Source organism: Coloeus monedula (assembly GCF_965178545.1).
Source record: "Coloeus monedula genome assembly, chromosome: 14".
NCBI classification, from domain to species: Eukaryota; Metazoa; Chordata; class Aves; order Passeriformes; family Corvidae; genus Coloeus; species Coloeus monedula.
In genome coordinates, this window is record NC_138794.1 from 7072954 (window position 1) to 7098382 (window position 25429).

Consider the following 25429-nt stretch of genomic DNA (forward strand, 5'->3'; position numbering starts at 1 on the left):
AAAAGTTACATTTGTGCCAGCTGCCAGCACAATTACCTGCCCTGATTTCTTTATCCACTGAACAGCTGGAACAAAGACATCTATCCAGATCTTTGTGCCTCAGCTTCATTCTCTCTGGTGGAAGGAGCACTTGGGACAGAAAGAGGGACTTTGAGCTTGGATGTTCTTCATAATGGTTATGAGCAGCCAGTCTGTGGGACTGAGACCTCCCAGTGAATTGCATCATGCTCCCACAATGGCAGTAGGAAGGGGATAAACTGAGTTTTCTTTCTGCCACTGAAACACTTTTTTGACAGTCACTCTTCCCCTCTCAAATTTCCTGATTTTTTTTTTTTTTTTTTTTTTTGTCTCTCAGAAAGTTTTTATTAGAGAAAAAGGCAGCATTGAAATTATTTTTTACCTTTTTACAGGAAAACTTCTTTTAAATTAAATAAGATACGGGAGAATTTTGGCCAACTTGTAGCCTGGTTTTCACCCACTTTGTTGTCCGCTGTGGTGTGTGACTCCAGTTTGACTGTGGCTGGGAGCAAAAAGAGGCTGCTCCAGCATCTTGTGCAGGGGGTGACAGGAAAGGTGTTTGGATCTAACTGCTCCTGGAACCTGTTCACTGTTTCACAGGGATGCTGCCTGTTGATGTATGACTTCCATACCTTCCCCTGTGCAATGCAACTCAAGAAGAGCCTACATATAACAGTGTGGGACAACTGTGAACATATGGGAAAGTCACTTGGAGGAACCCTGTTTGTTGTGAATAACAGACCCCTTAAGCCAGGCATTCCTTGTTGTGTGAAAAGCAGTCGGGCAATTGCAAGCAGCTTGATGTATTTGAAAGATGAATCATCCCTTGTGTTATTTGACCATCAGCATTTTTAAACCTGACAGGAGAGTGTTGGAGCTGATTGCTTGGTCACAGCAGTTCCTGAGTAAATAAAAGCTAGGAATGTAATTTGTCTCTGCAAAGTAAAACATTTGATTAGAGGGGAATGACAAAGAAAAGAGCTTCTAAGCGTGGTGGCTGCAGCCAGAATCCACTCGAAGGGCTTTCATGCTGGTATGTCTAAATTACTGGATTGGGGATCCTTGGACTGGGATCTGGGTGGTTGTTGCTGTGCTACTGCTTGTTTGCAACCCTGTAGCTCACCTGTATGTGTATGTGCAAAATTACTAGTGCTTCTTTGTTCCCAAAAGCTGTCTGGGGGCTTGCTTGGGTTCTCTAGTGTCTGTCAGAACCGATGTCAGCAAACCTGTGACTCAGTGCCATCAATACAGACTTGGTCACTAGGAGGAGCCCACTTTGTGTGTGCTGTCACATTCCTGTGGCTGCACAAGAGTTTTCCCATGATGGAAAAGCCACGGGCCAAATGTTGAGCAAATAAGAAAGCAACAGAGTACACTTGGGTTGTAGAAACTGAGTGTCTGTCTCTTCGAATTCCTATCCTGACCAGGGCTGGGATTTTGAATGCTGGTGGTTTGTTAACTCCTCATCGAACTGCCTTTGGCCCCATCTCATAGCAGGGGAAGTGAAACCCTGCTCTCTCCTGTCTGCACACATATACTGTGTTATTTGGCAGGAAGAGAGATTGCTTATTTTGTCCAATTGCTTTCTGAATCCATCTAAACTTTTGGCTCTCATCACCTGACAGTGAGTTCCACAACTTCAAAATTAATTGGGGCAAAAACGTATTTTCTTCCATTTGTTTAAGATCTTCGGGAATACATTAGTATTATGTATATAATAAATATTAGAATTGGCCAAATTGTTCCCTGTGAGCTACCTGCAAGCAGCAGCTGACTCATCCCTGCTTGATTACTTGGTGTTTGGTCTTCCTCTTAGTTAAGTGGCCTGTAATACATTGCCAGATACATACCTGGCGTTTCTTTTCTTGGGAAGGCATCACTTTGGTTGGCACAGTGAGGGGGTGACAGGCTGTGTGATTACAGGTGGGGTGGAGGTCATCTCCAAGGCATCACTTCTGCCGATGAAAACACTTGACAATTGTCTTTGCTGGTCTCTCCTTCTGAATAACATATCAGATTAGGGAATAAGCATGAGAAAAGCGCAGACTTGTAGATCTGAGATTAAATTCAACAGATTCACTCAAAGGCTGCTTCTGCTAATGGAGGGCCCTGCATTTCCATGGCTTATGTAACAGCAGTTCTCCTAGAGGGAGAAAGACCCACTTGAAAACAATCAAGTCCATTATTTTGTAGCCTCTGTTGCATTGTATTTATGTTCCAGGATCCTTGACCTGGATGGATCATGCTAGGCATTGCCTGCAAGTGGCTATTTTAACTCCACTTGTTCTCTTACCTTTTATCTTTTTAACAGAAGTACATGGAGTGGAAACACAGAAATGAGAGTTTGGAAATATTTATTACAATTGTCCTCTCAGGGTCGAATGCAAGATGATTTTCAACAGTGTGTACGCTCAAGGCCCATCCAGTCCAGTAAATGGCTCGTATGCTGAGGTTCTCTAGGGAAGCTGGGGCTGCAGAATGATATATTGTGATTGACAAAGTGTATTTGTCCTGGCTTTCTCCTGGGAGCTGAAGAAGGAGATTACGCATTTCTATAGTCAGTGTGCAGAAGAAAATGGATCCTAACTTAAAGCTGTCATTTTAAGCTATTTGAAATTAGTTTAATGGTCACTGGTGCCAGATTGTCTGACCTGAAGAGTGTCCTCCTCCATCTGGTTGTGGGGAGAGCCCCACATGTGCAGCTTCTGATGTTGCTCTGTGTGGTCCTTCACTGGGCATCCCAGGGCAAACTCAAATTTGCATCTCTTCAGATTTATTCTGGTGTTGACACCAAGTTTTCAGCAAAGACTCCAGTTAAACTGTGGTGGGATGGGCACATAGGGCTCTGGTAGGAGCCCTTCACGGGTGTTTTTCTATAAATCCATTAATAGCCATAGAATGATCATGATCCTTTGTGTTCACTGATGATCAGGGTCTGAAATCTGAAACCCTCCATCTTTCATGATTTTCTGAGGCTCTAAGAGTCTTCAAGCTGTCTTTTCCCCTCATATTATATGTACTCATAATTGTTTGTCAAGGGACACATTCTTGCTCCAATTACAAATTATTTGCTCTTTTACAGTGAGGTTACACCAGATACTTCACACAATGAATGGCTGAAGTTAATTGTTGAATCCCAGCGCTGCCTAATTGGAGAAACTTCAGCCAAGTTATTTCATGCATCGCTTCAGATGCTTCTATCTCTTGTCATTGATTTTAATACATGAGTGAGTGCCAATTTATCCTAAAGGGTTTAACAAGTATCTTTGCTACCTTTTTAGAGGAATATTTATAGGAATGGCACTGAAGTTTCTATATTTCATGTTGATTAAAAAATAAAACACACTGCTGCAAGTCTTGAATGCTCATCAAATTGCACTTCTGTCTTTCCTAGCTAAGAAAATACTGGAACTTTCAAGGTACCGATGTAGATCATCTGTGATTTGATGTTTGCATCTTTCTCTAAATTCTTAGTTTTATCTCTGAGGAGATAAAATGATCAAAATAAACACATCTCCTTTTCTCAGCAGTGCAAAACCATCAGTTTAGCTTTGTCGAAGAATTTTTTTGTGTTACCAAGAAAATTTCATGGTCGAAGTCAGCTCTTGAAGCACAAGATCAGGAGTGACGAAGCTCAATGTGCACACTCCAGAGGGAGATATCAGTTGCTGCCATTCCAGCTGAAAAGGACTTCATGGATCTCTGGTGTGTAAAATGATTTTGGTATTGTATCACAGAGTCATCTTCAGGGAGGAATGAAAGTATATTGTTTCTGACATCTTTTTTTTTCTGACAGTTTTACACTTTGACATTTTGCTATCCCAACTTGTTTTCCTACTCACTGACCCAAAATATCATAATGGTCTGGTTCAAAGGCTCCAACTAGCCTCAAATTTTGTGCTCTGTTGAGCCTTCATTTCAGTTTAGTTTACTGAATTGTCAAGTATCTACCTATGAATGTTGGAGAGAGATGGAAAGACACCTTTAGAATTCTGATGATTGAGAAACCACAATGGGGGCAGAAGGCACGATGGCAAACTGCTGCTATTGCATTATTCATGAAAAAAATTAAACACTAAGTTTTGACCTTGAAATCTCTTTTTTTTTTTTTCTTTAAATCTCTTTTTTCTTTTTCTTTTTTTTTTTCCTCTTCCTTCTGCTTTTAGAGTTAAACACATAGACTGTAGTCAAGGAGCCAGTAATGGGATTTGAGGAACTGGATAAAGCTGTCTTTCCCAGGCAAAAACTTGGCATAATTTTGGAGTTGTCAATTTTACCAAGTTCTAGGGTCACCCCTGATCTTGGAGAGGTGGGCACAGCTCTGTCCAGCCCATGGGTTGCCCTTTCAAGGAGGAGTGTGAAGGTCAGCATAGACAGTCCTGTAGGGCATAACTGCAGACACTTAGGACTCAAATATCTTTCTGTCTTGGTCTTCTGGTTGTTTTAATAACTTCCTATAAAAATGAATTCTAGGTTCAAGCAGAGGCCTGCAGTAGTAGAGATACTGAAAAATTATGCCTGTCCATTGCATTTCTTTCCCCTGGAATTCGTCAGCATCAGATGCTGTTACATTAAAATCCCTTCAGAAAACAGTGAATGTGTTTTGAACCATGTCTTGCCAGGCCACAGTCACAAGGACAAGGGTTGGGGTATAGAGTAGGACCACCCTGTTACCCTCAGGGCTGCAACATGGCCCCTTGGAAAGAGCAAAAATGAAACTTCGGGCTTAGAGAGATGTTGGAATTTGTAATGGAAGCACATTACACTGTGTAAAGGGTGTCAGATAAATGGAACGCTTTGTCATAGACCTGTACCTCGCTGCCCTTATGCACTAAATATCTTGATAAATAAATACATTATTTTCTCTAATCAAATGGAAGGACTGTGGCCCAAGAATGTAATGCTCTGTCATGGTTGGACAGTTGAGCTCAGAGTAGCAATCTCAGCCAGCTGCAGAGTTTGCTCTAGGCCAGCCACACTCCTGGAAACCAGGCTAAGGAAAGCACAGGAGTATAACAGTGATGGGGTGCATGTGAATCAACAGTAAGCATCTATATTTGTGTCCTTCTGATGAAGCACAATTTATTCACAAGTGTTGTGGTGCAGCACAGGGAATGGAGATCTCTCCAGAGCCCTCGCAGGTGGGTAGTGGGTGAGCTCTGAGAGGGAGCTTCCCCTTCCCACCAGTGGGCAGGGTCAGCCCAGCAACGGGAGACACGTAGGCAGCGAGCAAGGAATCCTTGCGGTGGTGGGAGGGAGCTTTCTCGCCTCCCAGCTCTGCTCTGCTGCTGGCAGGGAAATGTGCTTTCAAAGCACAACTTAGAAAAGAGGAGCAAGAAAACAAGATGCAAATTATAGAAGAAATAAACTTCAGAAGAGTTTCCTTTGTGATTATGACTCAGTTATTCAGAGAGGCAGACAGCGTAGCTTTGGAAGCATCAAAGGCATGTCACTGTATCCTTTAATAAATTCCTTTCTTTCAGATATACGGGGAGGCCACAGATTTGCATGGCACCAGAGCTGCTTGCCCAAACACTTGCCTGTTGCTGTAACTAAGGCAAATAAAATACAGAAATCTTCTTGCTGCTTTTTACACTCTACTGAATATTGGTGCCTTATGGTCACTTCTGTCTCAGTGGTGGATCTGATGAGATGCAGTAGGTGTTTCTGCCCACAGGTATAGTACAACCTGTACAGTACACCTGCTCTGTTTTCAGTCTCAAACTACAAACATGGACCCTCAGTTACACCTCCATCCCAGGAACAAGCAATTACTTCCTTTGGTCAACAAAAATTCCCTCCGATTCTTCCAGCTTAGTGTAGAGGAATTGCTAAATGTCTCCTCCCACATGGAGTTGATAGCTCTGGGGTTTTTTCCAACATAATGCAATGAGCAAGCTCAGTTGCAGGTGTCTTCCTCAGACCTCCATTGTTTGTTGTTCCTGAACAATCTTTCAGCTCTTGGACAAAGTTGTAAAATCAGGTGCTATAGAAACTGCTCTGCCAGACTGGTCATTGGAGCCAGGACATTGTATAGCAGGACAGCTGCTCATAATATGTCAGCTTTGCCAGCGCTTCTCCTTTCAGTGCTCTGTCACTAACATGTAGACAGACTTGTGTCTGAAGTTGCTCCCAGGCCATTCCACCCCGTAAAATGCTAAAGCATAAACCCCTGAGGCAAGTTCTACCAGGTAAACTTTTCCTGAGCTACCTCCTAGAGCTCATGTGGGAGTAACAAATAGTGCAACTGCATCTCTTGTCTACCAGGAGTGCAAACCTCGAGTCCTGGTTACACAGCAGTTGTATCACTGTGTGTAGTTTATCTTTATTTGTCGCTTGAAGGAGGCTGTTGAGAAAATTGAGGCTTTTTCAGGTATTCCTACTAAGACATTTGAACCAACCTGTCAGCAATCTGTGTGGCAGTATAAATATAGCCAGCACAGGAGGTAGTAGGGAAAGAAGTGCTTATATTTGTCTTTCCTTCCTATTCTGCCAAAGGCTAAGTCAAAGCACCTATAAAAAGAGTCTTTAGAGCTATGTTTTGGAAGATACTAATTCTGGTGGCCTTTATACCTCGTGTTTTCTGGAATCCTACCTGTCTTGTAGCCAGGGCTGTGGAGCCCACAGAGAGAAAGGCAGTATCATTTGAGCAGTCCAAACTGAGGCAGCTTTTCCTTTAGGAAATCTGTGGTGCCCAGCACTTTTGTCAGATGTTGCTGGGTACTGTACTGGCTTAAAAATAGATCAATAGCTTCAGTGCTCTTACTTCATTATGCCCAAACCAAGGGAAAAACCAAACCCATAATTTTTAGCGGCTGCTGTCAGAGTCCTGTGGCAACCTGCCAGCATCATGGCTCATTGGTTACTGTGGACAAATGAAAACTGGAGGAATTCCACTGACCCACGCATTTTGCTTGGGTGGTCCCTGTGTCTTTACTGGCCCTGAGGCTTTGCTGCCCTCGTTTTAGAAACCAGTCTAGCTCTTGAACATGCATGGATCTGAAAGATCTTAACAGAGAAGCCTGGCTTTGGAGATTGGGAAATTAGAGCACAAAAAGGCAGATTTCATTGCACAGGGATGCACTGTGGGCCAGTGGCAGGGCTGGGAACAGCAGCTCCATTGCTAGTTTCATGCTCGGTCTGCTGGGTCACATTCCCTTCCCTTTTGCACTGCCCAGCAGTGTGGATTGGGCTTTCCTTGCTCCTGTGGAATAACAGCTTTGATGCTATGCATTAACATCAGGTTTAGCAAGGATGCTGGCAGAGCAATAGAAGGAGGCAGGAATTTGGAGAATAGTTTCATTTAATCCTGCTCATCCCTGTATGATTTAGTTGAGGTAGTTCCACAGCAGAATCAGCCCCATGTAAACAGTGTCACCCAGTGATGGCTTTCTATAAATACCCTGTCCTGTGTTAGTGACTCTGCCCTGCAGACCTGCTGTCAAATAAGCCAGCTTTGTACATGCTGTTAAGCACTATATGCGTGTATTTTAAGTGTTAGCTGTGTATTTTGGTGGCGTAACAGCTGGAGACCATTATGGTGTGACAACACTGCTCTCCTGCACCTCATAAGAAATGCAGTTTGGTCGACCTACATTTATCCCAGCCTCCACACAAACCTGCTCTGTAATCTCTCACTTCTGTTGTTGCAAATCTGAAGCACCGAATCAGGAAACAGAGGCTTGCCAAAATTGTTAAATAAGCAGAGGCCTGTTGTTTGGAGACTGCCACTGCATTTCCTTGCTCACATGGTCCTGGAATGTGTCTCCCGGTAGGGGGAAGGGAGCATTTGTGAATGTAGTTCTCAGAATGAGTCATTATGGTAAATATTTTCCTTTTTTTAAGTTTGCAAGTTAGGATTACATGTTTCTGAAATAATAAGTTCGGACCAGGCAAAAATCCTGATATAACAGCTGTTACTAGCCAAGAGGCCTGATGCGCATGGGATCTGTGAGCAAGGTAAAAAGCATCCTTTTAGGGAAGACTATTTTTAGAAGTTACAAATCCTACCTCTTCCATGCACTGTCCTATTTTTAACCAGGAGGGCTTCCAAGCTCTCAGCCCTGCTCCCAGCTGTGATCTACAGGAGCCTTCTGTCCAACATCGCTTTGTTAAGAGTTTGTTGCCTGTTACGGAGCACGAACATTGTGGTAATTGCTCTGTGTTAACCAGTGAGAAAATGGCTACACATTAGTTTCATCTTTCTTTTAGTATCCATTAGAACAGATCCTGGAGGAGGTGGCCAACCTGTGAGGAGTGAGCAAATTTGGATTAGTAGGTAGCTAGCACAGAGCAGCTTGGCTGGAGCTGTGAGATGTTTGCAGAGGAATAGAAAGGATCAGATGCTAAACAACCCTCCTCTGCTTCTTCCCTACCTTCAAGAGCTTTCAGCCTCAGAAGCAGCCCTGACAGTCCTGCTTTTTAGGCCCAGGAAGGAGCATCCCACAGAATATAAGGGCAAGTTTTTGGTAACCAGTGAAGTGTGGGACAGGACAGCCCATGGCCATGAAGAGATGCAGTGACAAGTGATGCAAGTTCCTTGACTGTTGGCAAAGGAAGGAAGGCAGAGACTGGCAAAACTCATCCAATCTGTAGAAACATGTCTGAGCAGAAGGGGAGCTTTTTGTACATAATGACTTCTTTTTACACATACAAGAGTCACAGCACAATGATGCACGTTTTTGCTGGCAGACAGATGTTGCCTGTTGAGAATTGGGTCAGAAAAGGTTGCATCTGTAATGAACATGTGATTAATAATTACCCTGAATTGGGCCTGTGTGAAAAACTTGCTGATTTCCCACAACTCCCTATCTACTGGGTGCTATTTAATCCCTCTTGTAAGCTCTTGAAAGTCTGGCTAATGTTGCAAATGTGACGTAATGAGCATCTTTGTAGTGTTGGGATCTGAGGAGATGGGATGAACACAGAGCAGGGTGTGATACAGGGACAGGTGAACAGGGTGTGTAAAAGTTGTGTGTCAGAAGGAGGTGGAGAGGAATGAAAGGAGTTTGGCTAAAAGCAAGAGAGGGAAGGATGTAAGATGATGATCCTCTAAAGGCAGCTTTTTAATTTGCACTCCCTCAGGTGTGAGCAAGAACTGCCCCATCAGTTGATGATGCCCCATCAGTGTCAATGCTGTTCTGGTCTTCCTGTTGTGTTTGATGTCCCTCCTTCAGCTGGACTGGGACCCTCCCTCTTGTCCTCCCTGCCCTTTCTTTTGAGCTTGCACAGCTAAATTGCATCCACACTTTTCTGGAGAAGAGGTGGGGTATCCACCCCAACATGGATGAATTTCTCAAATCTGATTTCACTTTTAGGTCCTCTCTGTGAAATTGCCCTCAAGAGGAGTTCTCTCAGGATAAAACAGGTGTAAAAAACTTTCAAATGGCATACTAGGAAAAGAAAAAACAGTGTTTCTGGGGGTGATAATGCCGAAGTGTTATGCTTTTTTCTGCTCCATTCACGTCTGCTTTTCCGTTGCGGCGCGGCCTGGGAATACAATATGCTGCTCTGAGATGGCAGAGGCTGTTCTCGCAGTGTTTCCATCACATTCAGAAATAGGAAGAACAAGATGTACCATGAAGATTATTTTTGTGCAACTTCAATCCAGCTTTGCAATTCCAAGTGTTTCAAATCTACGTCTGATCTTTGGCATGTTTGCATATATCAAACAAGCTTTGAGGCTCTGCCCATTGCTGGCTGTGCAATCGTGCACCCAGTTTCCCACCTTCTTGTTCCAAAGGTATTTTGCTCCTGACTTCCACCAGAAATTTTAGCTTGGCAGTGTCCACTTAAGTTGGGATATAGGGTGGCCTTGAGACATCCTTCTCTGGAGAGACAACATCACTTTTTTCAGAGCTAGAAGGCTGAGTATGGAGCCTGTGGGAAGACTCAGGCATTGCCAGAGGGTGGTTTGTGTTTCAGTAGACTGATTTGCCTCTGAGCATGTTTCTTAGTCCTTGAAGGATGGAGTATCTGTGGATATATCATTTACATGTCTAAGCAGGAGGGATGATGGAGAGAGGTAACAGATATCTGGCCAATTCATGGGTCAGTTATACCAGTGAATTCAAAGCAGACAAGTTCTGTTCAGCAGCAGTAATTACAGAAGTGCCGTGGGGTTCTTTGTTTTCAAAATCTCCAAGAATGAGGTTCCTGTATAGTGGTGTCATCCTTCAGGAGCTGTGGCTGTTGTCGTTTGCGTGCAGCTCCCACGTTAGTGATGCATTTCAGTGACATCTCAGCAGAGATTCAACGTGTTGGGGAAGGTGGCCTCTTCTATTTGATTGTGAATTATCTGTTCAGGCACCCAAAGCTTTATTTTTAGATGCTGATTCCTTTTTGTAATTGGATATAATGGCTGAAATAGTTCTTCTTGAATGACCCAGTTCTCATCAGGAGTGACACTGGCACGAAAAGAAGTGTTCTGATCCTCCTTTGTGTTTCTGTATTCCTTTTTCTGAAAGTCTGGGCTGAACAGACACGTGAGCTTTGTCCAAAAGCTGCAGTGCTCCAAGGAACTGGAGCCGCTTCTCTTGGGCTGCTACTGCTGTGCCAGGCCAAGGCAAGAGCAGAACCTTGACCCAGCCTTGGCAGCCTAACTGCATGGTCATTGTCCTCATCATCATCCTCATCAGAGAATGCAGTGCTCCCCTCCAAGCAAAGCATTGTTCCTACTTCCCAGTTGCATTGTGCTAACATTCTCCTTAATTAAAGTGTTGTGAAACTCATGACTCAAAGATGAAGTCTAAGAATTGGTTTGTCAGCCCTAATGTTTTCTGACTCTGTCTGGTGACCTAATCCGTAAGTAGGAACCTGGCCTCCTTGGTTATAAAACATTGCAAAGAATGATGCCAGGAGCTGAGCTTTATCAGCCGCCTCTTCTTAAAAAAGATTTGTTGTATAATGGTGTGTCGGGTGGTATTTTGCTGTGATTTAAGGGTCTGGGTCTGCTCGTTGATTTAAATATTTTCCAAGAGCATTATAAACCTGGATATTGGGTCAAATTTCTGGCTTGGAAACCTTAATGGTTCAGTAACTCACAGGCTCTTTTTAATAAAAGCCCTCAGGAGAAGAGACGTGCCAGGGTGCAGTGAAATATATGCTCTGTTCACAAAGGCGGCAGCAGCTGCATCAGGTGATTAATATTTTGTACATCCTGACACTGAAATGCGGGGTTTGGCTGAAGGATCCAGGTATTGTTGTGTCACAACCATATTTTATTACATTTTAAGCTACAGCCACTGAAATGGCACAGTTGCTTCCACATGATAAATAATGGAAGTAAAAGCTGATTAAATAACAGCCCTCCAAGAGGGGAGAAGCCGCTAGGAGCTGGTTTGCTTTGTCTTGGCCTTCTTTCTTCTTGAGGTGGTTTATAGCGTATGGTAAAATGTTCCCTGGGAACTGAATTATATAACTTTTAACAGTGTTAATGTGTGATGAAAGGAACACTCAGCCGTTCAATTAACACTGTGCTATTACTTACACTGATAGACACAGACATATTAATGGCATCTGCATTGATACGGGGTGGCTGTAAAAATACTGCCATTGTCAGCAGTAGGAATTGCTGGGTGGATGTGCAGAAGGGTCAACATAAGATAGAATAAAATCCTGGTGGTACTGGTGCAAACCCTTCCTGCCAGGGGACCTGCTCCACGTTCACAGTTCTGCCAGAAGAATAAACCTCAGATGGGAACTTTCTGTGTTGTTGAGTAGCTACTTCAGCAACTCCTGAGTTCTTCTGTTTGATTTTTCTTTTTATTTTTAAAAAAGGAGGGGTCAAACCCATCGTCTGTCCAGTGTCTCTCTAAAGGCTGCACTGTTCAGACTTCAGAGGAAGCACAGGAAGAGCTCAACATTTGTATTAGAGAAAGCAGGAGCCGAACAGGTAAAGAGAGATCTTTGATTCATCAGGATAAGTGGGAAGAGAACCTCAAATTACCTTTTCCTCTCCAAATTTCTATGTGTGTCAGGAAAGAATGAGATCTGTGGTAAATTCACGTGGGATAACTTGACCCTGGTACTTGGTTCCCTAGAACACAAAAGGGCTTAAGGACAGATTGAGTTAAGTAACCTTTGCAGATTTTTCATTTAACATTAAATTCTTCTGCAAATTTTGTCATGTCTTCAAGTTCCATTTGCCTTAGAGCAAGGAAAAAATTGTCCTTCTGCTGTTAAGTACAAAATCCCAGCACCATGTACATCTGAAAGTCCACCACAAAAGTCTTGTATGGCACAAAGTAATATGCTCCCAGTGGCTGGGTAGTTATGCTGGCTGAAATCACAAGTGCTTGGCAGATGGAGCAGCTCTGAAACAGCTTTAAAAAAACATACCAGCAGCACTAGGAGATGAACAAAAGGTAGGCTCCCTCCAAACTCCCCATTGCATGTGTTGTGTTTGCATAGCTCCCACCAGCAGTTTGTGTTAGCAGATTTATGGAGCTGGCTTAGATTTATGGCAGGGAAACGGAGCATGGAAGCCCTGGGGGACAGCGTCAGTTCCTGCCCCTGAGCAAAGTCCTGCCCTTATCAGCAAGCCCTGAGCCAGGTGTTGGGCTGCAGAGAGCTCATGTGGGGCCAGCTGCTGTTTGTGACCCCTTCCAACAAGAGCTTCGTGTGCTCCTGCCCAAGTCCTGCCGAGTTGCTTGAGTTACTCTGGGTGCATCCAGTGGGAGGACCTGTTCCTGCAAGGGATTGCAGTGCTTCTCCTGCAACCTCACCAGCCCATGATCCTCGAAGCCTTATAGGAAGTCTGTGGTTTTGTGGAGGTTTTTTTTTTTCCTTTTACTTTCTTCTGGAAGTGTTGTAAAACAAGAAAAAGGGAGAGGTTTGCAAGACAGAGGTGAGTTAGCTTAATGTCCAAAGTGCTGGCTGTCATGCCCTCTGATCTGTTGTATGGGGTAATGTTAGTTTTATCCCTTGATTATTGGACTGGCCCGAAATCATCAGTGTACACCTGTCAGTGGTTTATGTTGATACCCAGAACCTCAGTTTCACAGGTTAGATATTTAACCCATGCAGTGCATGGGTGTTCAGCACAGTGTTTTTCTCACCAGTGCAGCACCAGCTGCCCAACACATAAAGCAGGGACTCCACGCTGGGAAACCAGTCACCAGCAGTTCAGACACCTTCTCCGTGTGCATTGATTACCTCTGTGTTTGAGGACTGGGCTTAAAAGACACCATTCAAGCACCTCGGGCTTTGCAGGAGCTTGGGTGCCTACCTGATGTCCTGTTAAATCTTGGCTCTGCAGTGTTGGAGATGGATCAAGCAGCGTTACAGCTGATGGTGTCCCTTTGCACTGTGCTGGCTTTAGCGCTTACAGCTTTTCCAACTTTCAGAGCTTGACCCAAGGTTTTCCATGCAGTGTCTACCTCAGGGTGAGATTTTAGGAAGAAATGCAATTTTCAGTGCAAACAGCTGTGGCTCAGTGTTTTTGGTTGAACACATGTTACTTTATCATGTTCAAATAGAAATACAATTCTCAGTTATCACATACTCCCAAGCCTTGCAATCTGGTGAGAGAGAGTTTTATTGCCTTAGGAGGATTTTTTTAGTCACTTAGGCATGCTGAACTTTGCAGTCTGAAAGGCTTTATTTTGTGCTGAACCTCTGAAAGATTCTATTTTGTATATGCTTGGTGGGGGTCTGAGTAATGAATCTTCTCCAGATCTTCCTTTGCGATGGGCATGCACATGGCTCCAGGAGCTAATGTAGAGGCTTCTTGTTCTTAGTCTTTCCACTCATCTCTCAGTGGCTTAGGGACCAGGGGCCAAGTCAAAACCCCATTCATCTCCTTCTACAATTCTTTTAGTTTTTAGTTTGCATTTTGACCTAAAAAGAACTTTTCTTTCAGATCTTCTTCATGGTAGGATCAACTCTTTTGAGTGCTGCTTTTTGAACCCAAACTTGTCTTGTTTAGTATCAGATTTTCCTGACATAACCTAGTTCTGACTAAGGTACACGGAGTTTTTTTGTTGCTAAGAACAGAGAAAGGTGGGTTTATTTGTTTTTTTTTTTTCCCTGGTAAAATAATGAACTGTAAGCTGACGTGTTTGTCTGGACATTGTCTCTGCCATACTGTATTTTTTCTTCCAGTACCACCCTGGCATCATGCCCATGTAATTAAGTCAAAACGAGTAAGCAACACGTGCTTTGACTGTGCCATGTGGCTCTCTATTGTATGTGTTACAATGGAGCTCCTCAGAACATGCGGGTTAATTAACATCTTTTAGGACCTGAATAATAGATAATGGTGCACAGGGCTTTTAACGTGTTGGGCTCTAATCAGTTTATTAGAAGACAGATGAAGACAACACAGCAGGACTGTATTATTCTTGCCTCTAGCCCTGGAAATTAAATTGCATAGCATTTATTTGAAATTAACCAAATGTGATCTGTTTAAAAATGTACTGGGACGCGTTTTGTTCAGGTCTATACTTTACTTGTTTGTTTGTTTTCCCTGTTTCTGGAGGGGAAAGACAACCACGTTCAGCCCCTTACAGCACAGTGTAGCACTCATCAGTATTGCTTTTGAAAAGTCCCCCTTAGCTTAATTAACAATACAGTCTGTACCCAGGCAGCATTAATTAATCAGTTGCAAATGGCAATTTTGAAGATGGCGGTGGCAACTACCGTTAGCAATCTGCAATCAGCTTTTGCTGCCCACACAACAGGGATGGCCTAGAGGAGCTGTAAGCAGCAGGCTTTTTGCTCTTTTTCTTTCTGTAATGTCACAGGTGAAAATCCTGCTTTGTTCTGTACTTAGAGATCTCTGTCTCCACAGGGCAGAATCCAGTGGTGGAAAGGACAGGCTCTGACGGTTTGACACTCTTGCCTGCTGATGAGTGAATCTCCTTTTCTTTTTTCTCTGTTACCTTGCAGCATCCTCTACGCAAACCAGAGGGCTGTCACACTGCCTGCTCTCCCACATCTGTAGAGCATTTCACAACCAGATGGAGATACCTGAGCACTGACCCACATCACCTGTCATTTTAGGACAGAGGCTGCTCTGCAATGCGACAGGTAGCTGAACTGCCTTTAAACTTGCTTGATGCAAGCCACGACTCACAAGCTGAGAATCAGGTTTTACTTTCATCACTGAGGTTGCTTTGGAGATCAGTTCTCTGACCCTTGGCAGGCTCCAAGTGCAGGGATACAAATGCTGGCAGGCTGGAAGCCAGCTGGAGTGACTGTGCTCCAGTCAAAACTTTGTCACAGCCTTTTCTGTAGTGGCAATATCCTGAACTTGTGCCTTTGTCACCCCATCACAGAGATGGCTTGCAGAACCTGTGAAGTACATGGTGGTACCCAACGTGTCCTCATTTACAGTGGCAGCACTGAAACATGAATCTTTATACTCCTGAGAGTAAGAAGTGCTTTTCCTGCAGTTCTTTGAAGGGCTTTACTAGCTGACAGTCCACTTTTAGGCCTTTTTTTATTGGTACAGAGCCTCTGTGGATGTCCCCTCTTTCCCTCACCCCTCTGACACCATAGACGGTGAACTCAAAGTTTCTGCTCAAAACTGTGGTGCTTGCTGGCTTTATCAGAAGGCAGCAGCCTCTATTCTTGAAGGGCTTTAATGTGTTGAGTGGAAGTGGGATGCCTTGGTCATGGCAGTGGGATGAAACAGGAGCTTTCATCCAGGAGAGAGAGAGAGAGGAAAGCATGGCTGAAGGGTAAGGAAATCTGTGTGATGGGGGCAGATGGACCCTCAGCTTGGCTGCTGCTTTCATGTCCTTGTAGAAGAAGAGGGAAGATACAGCAGAGCCAGAAATGGGTAGGATGGTACCCAGCACAAGGTGTGTGAGATGTTTGGTGCTGGGGAGACCGCAGAACTTGGGGTCTTGGCTTGTATTGTCTTCTCTGCTGTTGGCCAGCAGTGGAAAGCGATGTAGGTGTTTTGTTCTCAGTTTGTTCTTTAGAGGGAAGAAAGGCAATATTTTGACCTTTTTTTTCCCAAAATAATCTGAGATCAAGGACTGTGGAATGTGCAGCCCCTGAAATGAGTGTTGTTGCTAAACCGAGGCCACAGAGATGTGACCTTTCTAGCCTCTGCTGTGTCAGCTGCAGTTTAGTTCTCTAGCTGGTATTTAGGAGATGCTGACCCTTGATCCCAGCAAACAGAGTTGCTCCTCTGATCTGTCCCTAAACCAAAATGAGCCAGGTGACTGAGCATATGAACAGGTCTTTGATAATCCGGCTGCTCTTGACTAGAAGGAGGTAGGATGCCTTTGCACTGACAGCTTGGCCAGCTGCCCTGACTGCTAGCAAAAAGAATAATGAGAAGTAAAAAAGAGGTCATGGCTGTGCTTGAGAGGGAATATTTATCTGTGGCTTAAGTCTTAGAGCAACATTTGTTACTGCTGTTGGGCAGACCTGGTGGTGTAGGCATGGAGAGCCCCGCACCAAAATGTTCTTAAATAATCTGAGGAGTTTCGATGCGACTCGTACGCTGTAAATGCGGCTCCAGGTAGCTGCAAGCAGAATATGATGGAACTGTCTAGTCTTTTCTTTATTCATGCCAGCTCTAATTTTTCTTACAGTGACAGATAACGGGAGAGGAATTTGCATTGCCTCTGCCCACAAAGATTACACAGAGCCAACAGGCAGCGCCAGAGTCACTTTTCAGAAATGACAGTGCCCTGTTCACATATATTAACTTCTTTTGCCTTCTGCCCCTGGATTATTCAGGAGCCAGACAGTATGCTGCCTAAATACCAATAGTGAGTAATGAGGATTAAGTGTTACCTCTAATTCCATCGTTATGAATATTTCAGAACTTCCTGTTCAGGCTTAACTGCTATTTTGGTGCAAAAAAGGCAAGTCTTGGGAACTGAGCTCTGCTGCTGGCCGTGACATCACAGCGCTGTGATTTGGGTCTGGCGTGACACATATTCCAGAGAGCTAAGCTCAATCAAGCCTCTTATGTAGATGTGTCTGAGAACCTCTGTGGAGAGAGAAGCGCTCATTAGTGAAAGGGGTAGATTTTTAGTGTGTATCAAATGTGATTTTTCTGACTGCTCCTGATACTTTTTCTTTTTTTTTTCCCCCCTGTTTGCTTTCTGAGCAATAAAGTTCAAACCCTAAGACAGCATATGAGGTAGGGAGAAGTTTGGAAACCTTTGGCTTGCTTCCAGTTCAGGAACAGTCACATGTGAAATTTGGGATCAGACAGGGAGTGATGCATGTACTTCCCTGTCAGGGGAAACAATCAAGATGTGGTCTCCTGGAGGCAGATGAGGGAGGAATACTCTAATACCTGGGTGATGTTGCCTCTTCATCCTTTGGCAGGTTATAAAAAAAGTAGTCCTCACTGGGAGTTTTTTTCTGGAAGCGCTGGGTGAGCAGCATCCAGGAGATTTGGAAGTGCAGTTGCTGAGTCTGGAGGGTTTTTCAGGTCTCATAATCACCCATGGCAAAAGCTGTGAGAACAGTTAAACAAAAGCAAGCTCCCCCATGCAAAGGGATGGGCTTTCTGTGCCTGTCTCAGGGACAGGTGAGGAGAGCTGTAGGTGTTGTATCTGGGATGTGCAGCATGGATCTCATCAAGTTCCTTTTTCCCCTTTCAAACAAATTAAAACTTCTCTTCAGCATTTCTGTGCAAGCCCAGAGTTACTCCAAATGCCAGTATTAAAGGGCTATAAAGGTTTGTGGAATGGCTTGTCTCCTCTGTGTATCAAGAGGCAACCTGGTTTCCTCCACATTATCTTTTCTTGCTGTGACAGGACTGCAAACGCTTTCCTCTGTGAGCTGTGGAGGAGGAGGGGTGGCACAAAGTGGTGGTTTGGGGGACAGGGCTCTGTTCACTGCCTGCCATGGCCAGATGGGGAGGTTGGAGCACGTTTCTTATCCAGCAGTGTGTAGAAAGCAGGATCACTGCTATAGAGAACTCAAAAGGCAGGATTAAACATGCTGTTGGCAGCAGTGCCTGTGTAGTGTTGTCACTTCAGGATGGATGAAGGGTCCTTTATTAACAGCATCATAGATCTCTGTGTCTCCAGAAGGATTGTCAAATTCAGACTGTGTCAGTCAGCACCTCTTTTTGTATTACAGCTGCTACTGAAAGGAATGGTGGTTTTCACATGCAGCATCAAGTACATTTTTTCCCTATCTACATTTTCTCCCCTTGTTCGCTAGTTCAGTATTAACAATGAGCATGAATGCTCAGTTCCACGTAGTAAAATTGTACATCTGGACACCTGAAAATAATCCCCTTGCAAAAGCCAGGGAACAGTCCTGCACTGACTGGTGATAAAAGTAGATGTGACCCAGCAGCTTTGCTGTAATACTGCAGAGCAGTGATACACTTACTGAAGTCATGAACTAGATGGACTCTAACCTATTTAGACTGTGAAAATTGCATATTTCCTAACTGTCCTTTGTGGCGCACACACTTTAATTGCCATTCTGAATGGCTACTGTCCCCTATTAGTATTATGTGCTTAATGGTCATTTAGTGTCAAGGAAAACTTTTCTCTTTCCTAAGTGGAAAGGTGTAATAATTTGCCTGAAGGCTTCAGTTAGTCACTGGAGATGAAAACACTCTATGACTTCAGTGCCCAGGTAGTTTCCTTCAAACAAATGCCCTGCTATAGTCTTGTGCACTGCCAAAATGCAGTGATTAAAACTTTCTGCTACGACGTCCATGTTTAAGGATGTTCATAAAGGTCACATCCAGATCAGAAACCTCCTTGTGATTTTTGCACCTTACTGCTGGGAAAATAAGACACATCAGGTTTGCGGAGGGAACCTTGCCGGGTGATTGTTGGGTTAGGTCTGCTGGACACTTCTTACTGTGGCACGTGTTCTATAAGGTCACTTCATTCAAACTGAGGTGTTTTGCATCAAATTTATCCACATACTCAACAGGAGATTGCCAACATTGTGTTATTTGGGTGGAGACAAAAGATCTTGTTATATAACTTAGTATTGAGATGAAACAAACTTTAAGTAGCTATTTTTCCCTTCTATCAACACATAATGTTTCAGTAATTTCAGTGAAGTGTCATGGGAATGTTTCTTTTGGCAAAATAAATCACAAGGGCTGATGATTTGTCTCAACATTGGACTAAAGGAATTATTTTCACAGGGATGGAAAAATCTTTTCTTTTTTCTGTGCTACTTTGCCAAACCTTCCATAGAACAATCTAAGCCTCTAAAGCTGTGAGCAGTGGTGTGCTTTTCTTCTCTTGGCAACTCCTCGTGCACTGAGGAACCTCCAAGGTGTCTGTAGATGTTTATCTCCTTATTAAATCATGGATTTGATCAGGTGAAGGAAAAAAGTGATGAGAAGAATTAACTTTAAATGCTTTTAGAGTTGAGAAAAGGAGCAGAACCTGGATAATGTGAAAAACCAAGTCCCCTTCTCCTCCCCATGGTTCAGGTTACACTGTCAGGGGCAGAGTAGGGAGGTTTCTGGCAGACATATGCCTGCCTTGCAAAGCAGAAATCATCACAATACATACAGAGTGCCTTCTCTGTGTCTGCTCTGGATCCTTATAAACATAGTGCTGGCTTTATTAATAAAAACTTCGGGGAGAGGATAAAAGAGCAGACTGAAAGTGAAGGTGGAATGTTCCCCTGAGATGGCCATTTCATTGGTGATGCTTTACTACGAAACCAAGTTTGTAGTTTTCCCGTATCCCCCCCAGGATGCAGATTTGGTGGCATATGGCAGAGTTTCACATTAATTTTTATCAAGATCATGTGGGTAGCTTTACTGAGATCTACTCAGAGGGAAGCTGCAAACCAGCCCTGGCACCCTGCAGCTGCAGCCTGAGAGGTTGGGAGGATGCTGTGGAAAGCCTGGCTGGAGAAATCCTGATGGCTTTGAAGGAGTAAGAGAGTTGTCAGGGAGCTTGATATACCCTGGACAATACATACTCATGACCAAGTCTACAGAGAAATGTGCTATTTAAGTGGGCCTAGATCAGGATTAATGGGGGTTTTGTTGGGTTTTACATGCTATGCAGGACACCAGCAATGTTGTTGGTCACGTTTCTTTTAAAATTTGGTACCTGTAGAGAATAGAAATTCCTGCTGAGTGTAATTGCGATTACTTGTTTTGGGACTGCTGCACTGAGAAGGTGCCAGGCACCTGTGTCCTTTGTGCCTGTGATGTGTGCCAAGCCCTTGACTTGTTTCTGTGCTCGATGAGTGAAAATTAAATTAAGACTTGATTATTAAAAGGAGAAGGACATACACTTCAATGGGTGACTGCACAAACTATGAGACGGGATCCATCAGAGCAGACTTTAAAGTATCTAATGTGGAATCTGGGCATTTCTGGGTACCAGCTCTGGAAAAAAGAGATGGAAAATTAGGATCATCATTCCCTAAAACCCTTGGAGTATCCTTGGTCATATGCCTTAGCCTCTTGGTGCCTCAATCCTCTGTCTTCTGTGGTTTAATGAAGAAAGTACCTGTACTGTGTGATATGCAGTGACAGGAGCCTCTTACTTCCCTTCAGCAAGAGACAGTGTGATTTGTCCTCATGTAAGGCTTGATACCCATGTGCCACTGAACCATCATTTCTTTTTTTGGAAACAAGGAGATGGTAAAAATTAGAGGGTAGAAATTAAAAGGTGGAGGAAATTAGAGGTTTTCTTCTGACTGAAAGACCAGTTTTCCTGACAGGATGAACTTGCTACATCCTACCAGCCCACAGATTAACTTCTGTGCTTTGAAATCTCTCTGTGGTACCCCATAATAAGCATCTTCAATACGTATAAATACAGACAACATTTGTGGCCAGGCTGTTGCTACTTTGGAGCTAGCACAGAGCTATTCCAGGACCACGTATTCATTCCAGTCATAATAATTTTGTGTGTTTAAGACCCCTGCTCTCTGTCAAGTTTGAATGAGCCCATGAAGCTGGTGTTTGTTGGGTGGAAGCAGTCAGAAGGTGCCAATACACCTGCAGAAACCCAATGCTTTCAAGCCTCCCATTCCCCACAGTCAGCTACAGCACAAGAAGAAAATGGGAGCCTGATATTTGTTGGGTGAAAAAGATCCCAGATTTTTACGAGGAGTTTTGTTTTTAATTTTAGGTATCGTTAGCGTTGGGCTGCTCATATCATATCACAGCTGCTCAGTCCCAGCTGATGTGGGAACAGTGGGGACAAAGCAAGTTCCCACTTACAAATTGGTCCCCACTCATGTACTGTTCTACAAAGTCTCTATGATTTTAGGCCTTCCAAATTTCTGTCTTTGTTGCTTATGGTATTTCCCCTGTTCTCCTTTCAAGCCTCCCTCTCCTGAAGCCAGCCTGGTAACATAACCAGAAAGGGTGGTTTCTGCAATGGGTTTTCACAGCACATTAATAACTAATCAAGGCTGGAATTGTAGCAGGTGGTTAAAAAGGGCCTGTTGGTCATCGTTTCAAGCTCTGGCAGAAAGCCTGCCCTGGAAAATGTAATTACTGTCCAAAAGAATGCGACAAACTCTGCCAAAAATAATGAAAGTAGATCATCGTCCAAAGCCACACCAGCTGAAACATGTGGCAGTTTGTGGGGGCCGGCCAAGCGCATCCCGCGGGGCTTGGCAGCGCCGGGGCGGGAGCGGCGGCTCCGCGGCCTGCGAGGGCCTGGCTCCGCGTGGAGCAGCTCTGCCTTCCTCTGCGAGCCGGGAAAAGGGGCAAACTTCGAAACTTTCCATACAGAATGTTTTGAGAACGAAGTGTCTGAGAGATCAGTGGTTTTGTTAACTCTTGGGGTTTTTCTGTTTGGCTCCGTATCACACACTCTGGAAATTCATCACGCAGAAGTGACAGTGTTTTTTCAGCCCCAAAAATAATAATGTGATCTGTTTTGAATTTCTGGGGAGAATTTTTAACATCCTGTCTTTTTTCTTTCCCCTCCCAAAAACTAAAGTAAGGATAAGTAGCCACAGTCTCATAAAGCTTCCTGGCTTCATCCACTGCATTTTTCCAGTGGCACAGTGGTCCATCAAAGGCTTTCTGACCAATTCCACTTACCAGGACTTTGCAGTAGAGATAAACCTTGTGAAATGACGATAAGAGACAGCTGTATTTGCTGGTTTGGAAATTGCCATTTCCAGCTTCGTGTCACAGGCTCTCTAGGATTCCTCCCTGTAGCAGTTTTTTTAGCTGGATTATTTTAAAAGTATGAGTATCTTAACTTGGATTGCTTCACAGGATTGGGCTTGGAAATGGCAGCATTGGCAGCTCAGCTGGCAGCACTTGCAGCATGTGGGTGCTAACAAGCTCTGTAAACCTCTGAGTCCAGCTCAGGTCCAGCCAGAGTAGCATGGTCTGAAACTGGTTTCATTTTCTGAGCAGCTCATTTGCCTATGCAGTCTTAAGGGGTTAACATCTTCCAGGAGGTGCTTGCTGGAAGAGAGGTAATAAACAGTCAGAGAAATAAGAGAGTTACCAGGAATTCATTAACAGAGGAATGAGAAATGGGGATGAGAAGGAGTGACAGCACCAGAAATACTACTCAGAGATATGCCAGTTATTTGGTTGGTTGCAGCTCCATTTTTCATCTAACCAGGATGAAGTGATGCTTACAAAGAGAAGCTACTTGAAGCCAAAGATTTTGGAATGAAGATGCTCGTATTAATTTAAAAATTAATTATTTTTTTTTAAACCAAGCCAGCAAACAAAAGAAAAAAAAAAGGCAGAACAAATCCACGCCTTCACCATCTTGAAAACATAAAGCCCATCAAAAAGTAGCAAATTCAGAGATGGACATCTCTGAACAAAGTGGAAATTGAGTATTTATCCTTAAAGTCATTACTCCCAGAAGAGTGACCTTGCAGAGTCACACCAACTCATGAAAGCTCAGTGAGGAGGAGTAATAGAAACAATTTTGAAAAATCTGTTTCAGTAATTAGAGGCCATCATGGACCTTCCTATGTTCATCCTACCTAGCCAACTAGGGTTGCTTCCCCAAGGCAAGGGTTGACCTCCCACTAAACACCCTTAACTGGGCCATTCTGATGTGATTGATTTTAGATGGGATATTCAGCTGCTTTTAATTCACTTCTCAACTTAAAAGGCAGTTCCAGGTCTACTGTGGGAGAATTGCTGTCCTCTCCCAGAGCCTCCATCCAACCCCTTTCCTGAAGGGCTGGAAAAGGGCTTTGTTTCATCTTTCAGCTGTGACTGTGGATGCTTAATTAAGGGAGACAAGCCCATAATGATAGCAGCAGCTGTTCTCTCCCCTGGGCAGAAAAAAGACTTCAGGGACAGGGTCCTCCTTGGCACAAAAGGAAATACTCTTATGAAAATAGCCCTGAAGAGGCTGACAGCTCCCCATGGCTTCTGACTTTGTAAGAAACCTCAGGAAAACCCATGTGGCCTGTAGTTTTGGCAAGTGGAAGGAGGGCTGAGCACTAGGGATGAAATGCTGAATAACAGTCTCTCAGGAACACACTCCTCTGGATGCAGTCTGCAGGGTTTGTGCTGATAGCACAAGCGACTGCTAAACAATTACATTGGAAGTCAGATTGGGGGATTATCCTGCATCGAGCCAGTCTCCCCATCCCCCAGAACAGACTGGCATCTGGCATCCCTCAGACTTCCCCACATGGGGTAATTGGTGGGGGGAGATGTTTGGAGGGGGTTGTCAGACTGGATCCCCCCCCCCCCTTGCCTTCCCTGGAAGGTTTAGTGGGAGCGTAGTGCTGTCCCACCCGTAAATAATATGTATTTAGACTTCCCAAATTTCCCTTGCTAAGAAGTTTACATAGACCTTGTTGAGAAGTAGCCTTGCCAAGAAGCAAAGCACAGCTAGAGCCCCAACCCCACATTTCCCACAGGGATCCCCATGGATGCTTTGGAGACACCTTGGCCTAGTCCTGCCACTGTCCAAAGGAAGCAGGTGGAGCTGTATGGCCAAGGGCTGAGCAGCCTCTGCAGTGAGGGACCTCAAAGGGAGGAGGTGGGTGAGAAGGAGGTGTGAGACACCTGCATCAAGCCAAGTCTGGCAGGTCCCAGGCCAGCACCCTAAACGTCTGTAAGAACAAATATTTATCTGCTCTAAGAAGCAAATGGTGGATTTGATCCAAAGCCAGTTACGATCAGTGCAAGAGTTCCCCTAAACCTCAGTGAGATTTGGATCAGGGCAAAGAATGACTATTGTCAAGAGCAAATGCTTTTTTCTGATGGTGTTTGCAATATGAGGAAGCAGAACAACACAAGTTTTGTTTTTAATTTCCTTTCCTTCCTGAGAGCTCAGCCATTACCAGAGTAGATTAAATCTATTGTGCAGAGGAAAGCGCGGCACTTTCCTAAATGGTGCCTACAGATAACTGTTATCAGTACTGGCTTCCCAGCAGCTTGCCTGACATCATTGGTGATTCCCAGGCCTCTCCTTGCCTCAGAAATTTGGGATGGGCTTACCCAGTGCCAGTTGCCTGCGAGTCATCCTCCACCGTGCAGCATAGTCTGTACCTGCACAGCAGCCAAGCAAAGGGAGGTTTGAAGAGACATCTGAAAATGTGTGAGAACTGCTCTTGCTAAAAGTGAAAGCTTTGCTGATGGCTTTTGGGAGGGCAGGAGCTGCCCAGGCAGTTCTTAGGGAACTGTTGCTTTTTGGACACTCTTTTCCTCCTGCCTTCCTTCACAGATGAACAAACCATATATTGCGTTGCTCATTAGTTGTTCTGGGTTTTTCCTTCAAGACCTTTTGAAAAAACATGAAACAAAAGGAGAAAAATAAATTAGAATTGCTTATGTTCCCAGGGGGCCATCAGCTGAGCCAGAAGCACTGGAGCAGGGGTGATGTGGGCCAGTGGGAGGATTTGCTTGGCATGGAAATGCCTGAACAGCAGGAATATGAACTTTTCACCCATTGTTCAGAGCGTCACACTCTGTGGCAGGTGCTGTATTTGGGATGAGAATTACTCATGGATGTGTGTGTAACAGCTTGATCAACTGGGAGGAGAGTGGGATTTGGGGAGCTGTGGGCTGTTGGGGTATCCAGCACCATACCTGATGAGTCTGTGTCCTCTAACCCTGGAAAATCTCTTTTCTGGATGATGATGCTAAGAGGAAAGAAAGGTCTTGAAATCCCAGGTGCTGTCAGCACAAGAAAGAAATGGCAAATGCTTTTACAGATATGAAAAAGACTGGAAATGCAGCAGTGGCCCTCTGCTGTAGTCAGGTGAGAGGTGGGAAGGAGCAGTGGGGAATTCTGCAGGGAAGAGTTCTTCCAGTGGTGAGACAGACATGTAGGAGGTCCAGCAGGGAGGAAGCAGAGCCGAACTTTTCTTCCTCACTCATCGTTGCTAAGAAAAGAAGCAAGCTGTCAGTATTGACATAAAAGCTCAGTTAGAAATGGAACGTGTTCTCATTTAAGGTATGTGGGGTAGGAAGGGATACCCCCAAGGCAGAGGTTAGAGAGAGAGGGAGGCAGTTCTGGCAGCTCTTTCCTCAAAA

The 25429-nt window shown here is 44.2% G+C and overlaps 1 protein-coding gene across 1 annotated transcript in view; it reads left to right on the forward strand.

Moving 5' to 3' along the window:
* The window catches only part of SLCO3A1 (solute carrier organic anion transporter family member 3A1), a gene marked incomplete at its 5' end in the record, with an annotated part of 129447 nt that overhangs the window by 65925 nt on the left and 38093 nt on the right, over window positions 1-25429 (forward strand). The gene's annotated exons all lie outside the window — the stretch shown is intronic.